A 7,789-nucleotide genomic window follows, 5' to 3' on the forward strand; every position below is an offset into this window, starting at 1 on the left:
GAATCTGAGGATAGAGAGGGGGATAGAGGAGGAGAAGTATGGGAATGAAAATGAAGATGGGAAGATGGATCTGTAGGGATGGGGGAATGGAGATGAGGAAAGGGGTATAGAGATGGGGATACGAGTGGAGGTAGAATGGGAGTGGAAATTGGAATAAGATGGAATCAAAAAATGTGTGGCATCAGGTTGGAGATGATGATTCTTATGAAGTTGGGATGGGAGTAGTACACTCCATAGCCTCCGGTTGGTGGGGTGTCCTCATCCAGTACTCTTGAGTAGGGAAGTGGCAGCATAGTGTAAACTCAGCTGGTAGCCACTGGCCTATAGGAAACTCCAAATCATAGGAGTACAGGCTGCTCCATGGTAGTACTCTCTTGCTACCCTGCCATCTCCATCCTGTTTCCTTTCTTCCTGCTCAACCAGACACAGAAGGTAGACCAAGTCCATTTCATGTCCAGCATGGGCATGAGATGCCAGTCTCCTTGTGTGATTACCTCCAGTATCCCTACAAGTGATTCTCTTGGACCACCCTTTCTTGGGGAGGGGCATGAAATCTCCTCCCCAGCATGAAGGGAAATGAAAAGCCATAGCTCTTCTCCCTAGGCCAAAGACTCATATATCTGATAACCCCCCTCATTCGCTCTCTCCTTCCTCCTTTTTTTTCTGCTTTCTTTGAGAGGGGGTTTTGGAATGGTGGTTAGGGGTAGCAGAGCTAGTGGTTTACCTCTTAAGTCCTCAAAGGGGTGGCCAGGCCTTAATTATCAAACACCTGATGCTGTCTTGTTCTCAGCTTTGGTCCTAATGGACCTTCTAGAATAACAGGAAAAAGTCCATTTCAACATCTTTTTATAACCATTGTCATTGAATTGATCGAGCTAAGAGAGGGTCAGACCAGATTTAACTGAGAAGTTGTTCTCTCCTCCAGGTACAGATGTGAGTGGTTTTTCCCAGTATGAGCTGAGAATTATCAGAACAAGGTATGTTCTTATGAGGTACAATCATGGATGGTGGAGGCTCTATATTGACTCTATTTGAATGTGCTCCTTGTATAAACTAAGTTACAAAATCTCCTAGGAGAATGTTCCCAAATGCTTGTAGCCTGAGGCATTCTTCCTGCTCTTATTATGGGCATTTATTCCAGCCCTTGTCATACTTCTTGAAGGAGACTTTGACTCCAGACTTTAGAGAATAACATTTCCAAGGAAGGTAATGGTCTATATGAGGAGGTACCCAGGGCTGGATAGTCCTCTTGGATAACAGATAAGTATGGGCTTCCTTTGTCCAAACCCATACTTTTCCATTGGCCAGTTTCTACACTAATACCACACTATCTTTTTAAAAATTACTTTTTACTTTTTATACAATTTTGAAAGGTTACACCCCATTTACAATTTTTACAGAATTTTGGCTATATTCCCTGTGTTGTACAATACATCCTCGTAGCCTATCTTACACCCAATAATTTGTATTTCCCACTGCCCCACCACTATATTGCCCCTCCCGGACTCCCCATTGGTAATCACCAGTTTGTCCTCTACATCTGTGAGTCTGCTTCTTTTTTGTTATATTTACTAGTTTGCTGTATTTTTAGATTCTGCATATAAGTGATATCATACAGTATTTGTCTTTCTCTGTCTGACTTATTTCACTTAGCATAATGCCCTCCAAGTCCATCCATGTTGCTGCAAATGGCAAACATTTCTTTCTTTTTTATGGCTGAGTAGTATTCCATTGTATATATACCACATCTTCTTTACCCATTCATCTGCTGATGGAGACTCAGGTTGCTTCCATATCTTGGCAATTGTAAATAATGCTGCTATGAACATTGGTAATACCACACTATCTTAATTATGATAGGTTTGTAATAAATACTACTGCCTAGTAGTGTGGGTCCTACTGTCTCGGTTTTTTTCAGGAAGTAATTGGTAATTCTTTTTTTTTTTGCATTTTTATAAAACTTGATTTAAAAAAATAGTATTTCAAAGTGTACACTCACCAGAAGTACACAGTTATCAAAAATGCACGCACTTTACTTGGTATCTCCAGCACCTTTAGCTTTCTGTGCCTGGTCTGTTTTGGCATCTCCATTTTCTGCAGGGTTATTCCGATCCTTACCAATATCAGCTTTCCCTTTTTTCCCTTTGGGTACCTTCTCTCTATTTTTTGCAGGGGCCTTTTTAGGCTTGGACTCTGGCTTTGGAGGAACAGGTTTAGCAGATAACCTTGCAGATCTCTGTGGTTTGTCCTTCACCTTGGCTTTATCTCTAGCATCCCCTTCAGATTTTCTCTTGGGCCTGGTTGAGACGGGACATAGACTCTGGACACGGGGATGCAGTGGTGCACCAGCTTTGGTCAGTCCAGGGGTCACTTTTGCCTCTCTTCTTCACTGCTCTGGTAATTGGTAATTCTTATCCATTTACATTCCCACAAATATTTTATGACATTATTGTCATGCTGGCATTTTCTTTGGTATTGCATTGAATCTATAAATCTATTTGAAGAAACTAAATATATTACTCTTCCAATACATAAACATATCTTTCCATCTACTTAGATCTTCTATAATGTATCTCATTAAAGTTTTATCATTTTCCCTGAAGAGGTCTTGCACATATTTTGGTAAACTTATTCCTAGGACTTCATTTTTTTTTTATGCCATTGTGAATTTTTTTTAATTTCAATTTTTCCTTTCTTACAGGAATGTATATAGAAATACAATTGACTTTTTAGTGTTGGTTTTATGTCTAGCAACTGTGCTAAGTTTTAATTATTTATCTTTACATTACTTAAGGTTTTTAAATACATATAATCATAGGATCTGCAAATAAAGCCAGTTTTGTTTCTTCCTTTACAGTCCTTTATCTTTTAATTTTGTTCCTTTTCATACATCACAGGCTATGACCTCAAGGACAATGTTGAATAGAAGTGATGATTTCAGGCATTCATGTCTTGTTCCAATCTCAAAAGGAAAGCTTTGTTGCTTGCTACAGGGTTTTTGTAAACAACTTTTATCAGACTAAGGAAATGTCATTCTATTCTTAGTTTGTTAGGAGTTTTGGGGAATAGATATTAAATGTTATCAAATGCTTTTTCTATGTCTATTGAAACAGTCATATGATTTTTCTCTTATGATTTGTGAATGTGGTGAATCAAGTTGATTGATATTTTGAATGTTCAAACTAAAGGTATTTTATTTTATCAGTTGGATTTACACATCTGAAATTCTAAATCTTGGTTACTACTGGAACAGCTTCCACAAATTTCAGATTAATTTTTTTAAATGTACATGTTAGAGGAGGAACTCTCTTACATTCAACACCAAAATCTCTTTTCTGAAACCTCCAGCCAGTCTTCTCCTACAGTTATCTGAACAAAAGGGTACAGGTCAATGTTCTACTACTTTAACAATTAGATCCACTTTAGTTGTTTCCTTTAAAAGTATGCAGTAAAATTGCAAATCAAAAGAGAAAACTGGAACTATTTACAGTTTGATTGGAAATAGAGCTTATTTCACCTTGATGCAATGTCTTTTAATACATATTTGGCAGAGTTTCCATAAATCTCAACAACTTAATTCCACTTACTAAAATTTCATAGGAAAATCCAATTTTTGATGAGAAAGGGCAATCTTACCTCTTCTTTATTTGTTAGCACTTTTTAATTTTCTAAAAGAATGGTTATTAATAATTTCTAGCAATTATCATAGCTTTTTTCCTCTCTCATTAAAAAAAATCTCAAGTGCACATTGTTTCTTTAGCTTAAGTAAACAGAATTTTTGAAAGCAGAGATTAAACCTTCTGGGTGTTTAGGTGAATTGGCAGAAATCCTGACCTCTCATTCTTATATTCAGCAACCACACCCAGCAGCTGTTACACAGACACTGAAACAGGCTGTATCTCTCTAGCTTTTGAAAGACTTTGTATATCTCAAAAGTTTTGAGTCTGTGAAGGGATAAATAAAATGTGGTATATACACAGAGTGGACTATTGTTCAGCCTTAGAAAGGAAGGAAAAGGGTGGGGGAATTGAATGAAGGTAGTCAAAAGGTACAAATTCTAGTTATAAGATAAATGAGTACTGGGCATGTAATGTACAACATGGTGACTATAGTTAATGCTGTTGTGTGGCATATTTGAAAGTTGCTAAGAAACTAGATCCTAAAAGTTCTCATCACAAGGAAAAAAAATTTTTTGGTAACTATATGAGGTAGTGGATGTTAACTTATTGTGGTAATCATTTCACAGTATATGTATGTCAAGTCATTATGCTGTATACCTTAAACTTATTCAGTGCTATATGTCCATTACATCTCAATAAAGGGGAAAATATTAAACTAAATTTTAACAGGAAGGAAAGTCTGACACGTGCTATAACATGGGTGAAACGTGAAGACATTATTCTAGTGAAATAAACTAGTCACAAAAAGACAGAATACATGATTTCACTTCTATGAGGCACCCAGAGTAGTCAAATCCATAGAGACAGAAAGTAGAATGCTGGTTGCCAGGGGCTGGGTGGGAAGAAGAAATGGGGAGTTGTTGTTTTATGAGTATAGAGTTTCCGTTTTGCGAGATGAAAAAGTTCCGGTTGCACAACAATGTGAATATACTTAACACTACTGAACTGTACACTTAAAAATAATGAAGACGGTAAATTTTATGTTATGTTTTACCCTAATTAAAAATAAAAACAAAACAGAAAACATAGAGTCTATATCTGTATCATTGCGTCTGGCTATTAGTTAACAAATCAGTTTTCTTTTTCCTTTGTGGCATCATCAGTATTTTTTTTTAAAGACACTACTCAATCTTTAAATAATGACAGCTGCACTTACAGCTTAACAGTATAACAGCACAGGAAATCCATTAGAGGCAGGAGTTTCATTACTAAAGATGAGTTGAGCTCTTTGCTGAGTGCAAGCTTAAACAGATTCTTTGGGGTAGATGGATCTGTGTTTCTTTAAGGGATGAATCGGGAGGTCATGATCCATCTTCAAACTCCTTTCCTGCCAGTATCCACATCTCAGCCACCTCAGCCTGGACAGCTCCTCTAATTATATCTGGGGTGAAATCCTTATGTCCTGGAGTGTCCATTAATGTCATAATTTGGTTTCCTACTTTGTCATGTCAATATCGATCACTACTTCCTTTTCCCTGTCTTTGCTTGTGTCATCTGAGACTGCCCATATGTGAACAAAGATTTGCCAGCCTTTTTAGACTGTTATTTATACCTGTGCATAGTTCTTTTGTTTATATTACCCAGAAGCAGCTAATGGCCCATCAATGACATCATCAACCAGACCAATGACCACCAGGCTAAGCAGCTGATCCTCTTACACTTTCTCCATTTCTGCAGTAACAGACAATGCGCAGATCTTAATGGTTTGGAGCAACAGGGTTTACTTCATGCTCAGGTTAAATTTTGGCTGCAGTATTCACATTTTCTTCATTCTGGAACCCAAAAAGGTAGAGCAGTCCTTATCTTGGCCACCCTACTCATATCACAGAAGGATCAATGGTAGAACCACACAATGGCTCCTAAAGCTTCCGCTTGAAAAGGTCATGGGTCACTTTTGCTCACATTTTATTGCCTTAAGGAAGTCCTTTGACCACGCCTGATGCCCACAGAGAATTAGAAGTATAGTTCTCCCATAGGATGGGGCAACAAATAATTGAGACCAATGACATAGTGTGCTAATGTTATGTTTAAGAATTTTGTATTTATATTTAGGGGTGAGATTGGCCAGTCTATAATCTTCCTTCCTCAAAGTGTCCTTGTCGTGCTCGCTTCGGCAGCACATATACTAAAATTGGAAAGTGTCCTTGTCAGGTTTTGGCATCAAGGTTATGATGGCCTCATAAAATCACATGGAAAGTGTTCCCTCTTCATTAGTTCTCTGGAAACATTTGTGTAAGATTAGAATTGTGTCTTCCTTGGATGTGGGATGGAACTCACCAGTGGCAGTCAATCTGCCATCTGACTTCTGTTTGGTTAGCACTGATGGAGCATTCCTCCTACAGCAGATCTTTCACATCCTGTGAAAACAAACAATGATATTCACTAGCACCCAGCAAAGCAGATATGAAATGTCACTTCTTATGGTCATATGATTATTGCCGTTGTTAAATCCAGCCTATTTCCACTTCCAACAAAGAGAGAAGCTCATGATGGCTTTGCAGTTATTAAAGCTAACACCACTCTATGTTAACCCCTCCTAAAATACCAACAGGTTCGTGAGATTCTCAAGGAAAGTTCCCCTCAGGAAGTTCCGGTTTCAGCAGGAGGATGTAAAGAGGGTTCCTCCGCCTTTCACATCCTGCACACAAGAGGATGAACTTATTGCTCTTGCTCCAGCTTATTCCTTTGCTGCTCATGAATCTGTTATATTTATTCCTATTTATTCTACTTGGTGTGATGCATAATTGTAGACCATTGTGGAAAAACAGGAATTTTTCACCTCTGGAGGAGTAAAATTTTCTATGGTCCTTTATGCTCTGTATATGCCTTACCTTTTGCTGTAGCCACCCCCTCTGCCCCCACCCCAAATATGTACTATTCTTTAAAAATCTTATACTGACTTTCCGTGTAGAAATGCTACTCAGAACGTGGTTTGTGAACCCAGCATCATGGGTGTTACCCAGGAGCTTCTTAGAAATGCAGAATCCCACGGACTTCCCTGGTGGCACAGTGGTTAAGAATCCGCCTGCCAATGCAGCGGACAAGGGTTCGAGCCCGGGGAAGATCCCACATGTTGCGGAGCAACTAAGCCTGTGTGCCACAACTACTGAGTCCATGTGCCACAACTACAGAAGCCTGTGAACCTAGAGCCCGTGCTCCACAACAAGAGAAGCCATTGCAGTGAGAAGTCCGCGCACCGCAACGAAGAGTAGCCACTGCTCACCGTAACTAGAGAAAGCCCATGCGCAGCACCAAGATCCAAGGCAGCCAAAAATAAATAAATATATAAATAGGAAATGCAGAATCCCCGGACCTACGGATTCAGAGTCTGCATTTCAGCAAGATGCCCAGGGGTCTGTGAGCACACTAAAGTTTAAGTGCTCTAGCTCAGGGGTCCGCAACTGCTCCCCCCCTCCACCAGCCGCACTGCAGGAGGTGAGCGGCGGATGAGCGAGCGAAGATTCATCTGCCGCTCCCCATCGCTCCCCATCACTCACGTTACCGCGCGAACCACCCCCACTCCCACCCCCGTCCATGGAAAAATTGTCTTCCACGAAACCAGTCCCTGGTGCCAAAATGTTGCGGACCGCTGCTCTAGCTGATGCCATGGCCCCTTTACCTTTGCCAGGTCACACTAGTGCTTTTGTCCCCCACCCTCCAATCAATGCTTTTCCTCTGGCAATCCTGTCTGCCAAATTCAGGAAAGGACACCAGGAGACTGCTGTCATGAAAATTTGACATTGTGCTTCGTGTTTTTTTTTTAATCCCTTATAAAAGCACTATTTATTTTAAGAACTCTTTTATTGTGAAATATAACACACGTTAAAGTGCATAAAATATAAATGTAAAGTACAACTAATTCTTTTTTGTAATCAAAATGCATTTTTGTAGTCTTTCAGCATTTTTTAAAATAGAGATATTGTTGACATACAATATTATATTTGTTTCAGGTGTACTACATAGTGATTTGACATTTTTGTACATTATTAAATGGTCACCAGGATAAGTCTAGTTACCATCTGTCCCCATACAAAGTTATTACAATATTATTGACCATATTCCTTATGCTCTTTATTACATCCCTGTGGCTTATTTATTTGCTAACTGAA

The 7,789-nt window shown here is 39.2% G+C and overlaps 1 pseudogene; it reads right to left on the reverse strand.

Annotated features, from left to right (window-relative positions):
* Positions 1–2,032: 2,032 nt before the first annotated feature.
* On the reverse strand, positions 2,033–7,421 carry LOC131766373 (non-histone chromosomal protein HMG-17 pseudogene; annotated as a pseudogene).
* Between the last annotated feature and the right edge of the window lie 368 nt (positions 7,422–7,789).

Source organism: Kogia breviceps, chromosome 1, assembly GCF_026419965.1.
Source record: "Kogia breviceps isolate mKogBre1 chromosome 1, mKogBre1 haplotype 1, whole genome shotgun sequence".
Taxonomy (NCBI): Eukaryota; Metazoa; Chordata; class Mammalia; order Artiodactyla; family Physeteridae; genus Kogia; species Kogia breviceps.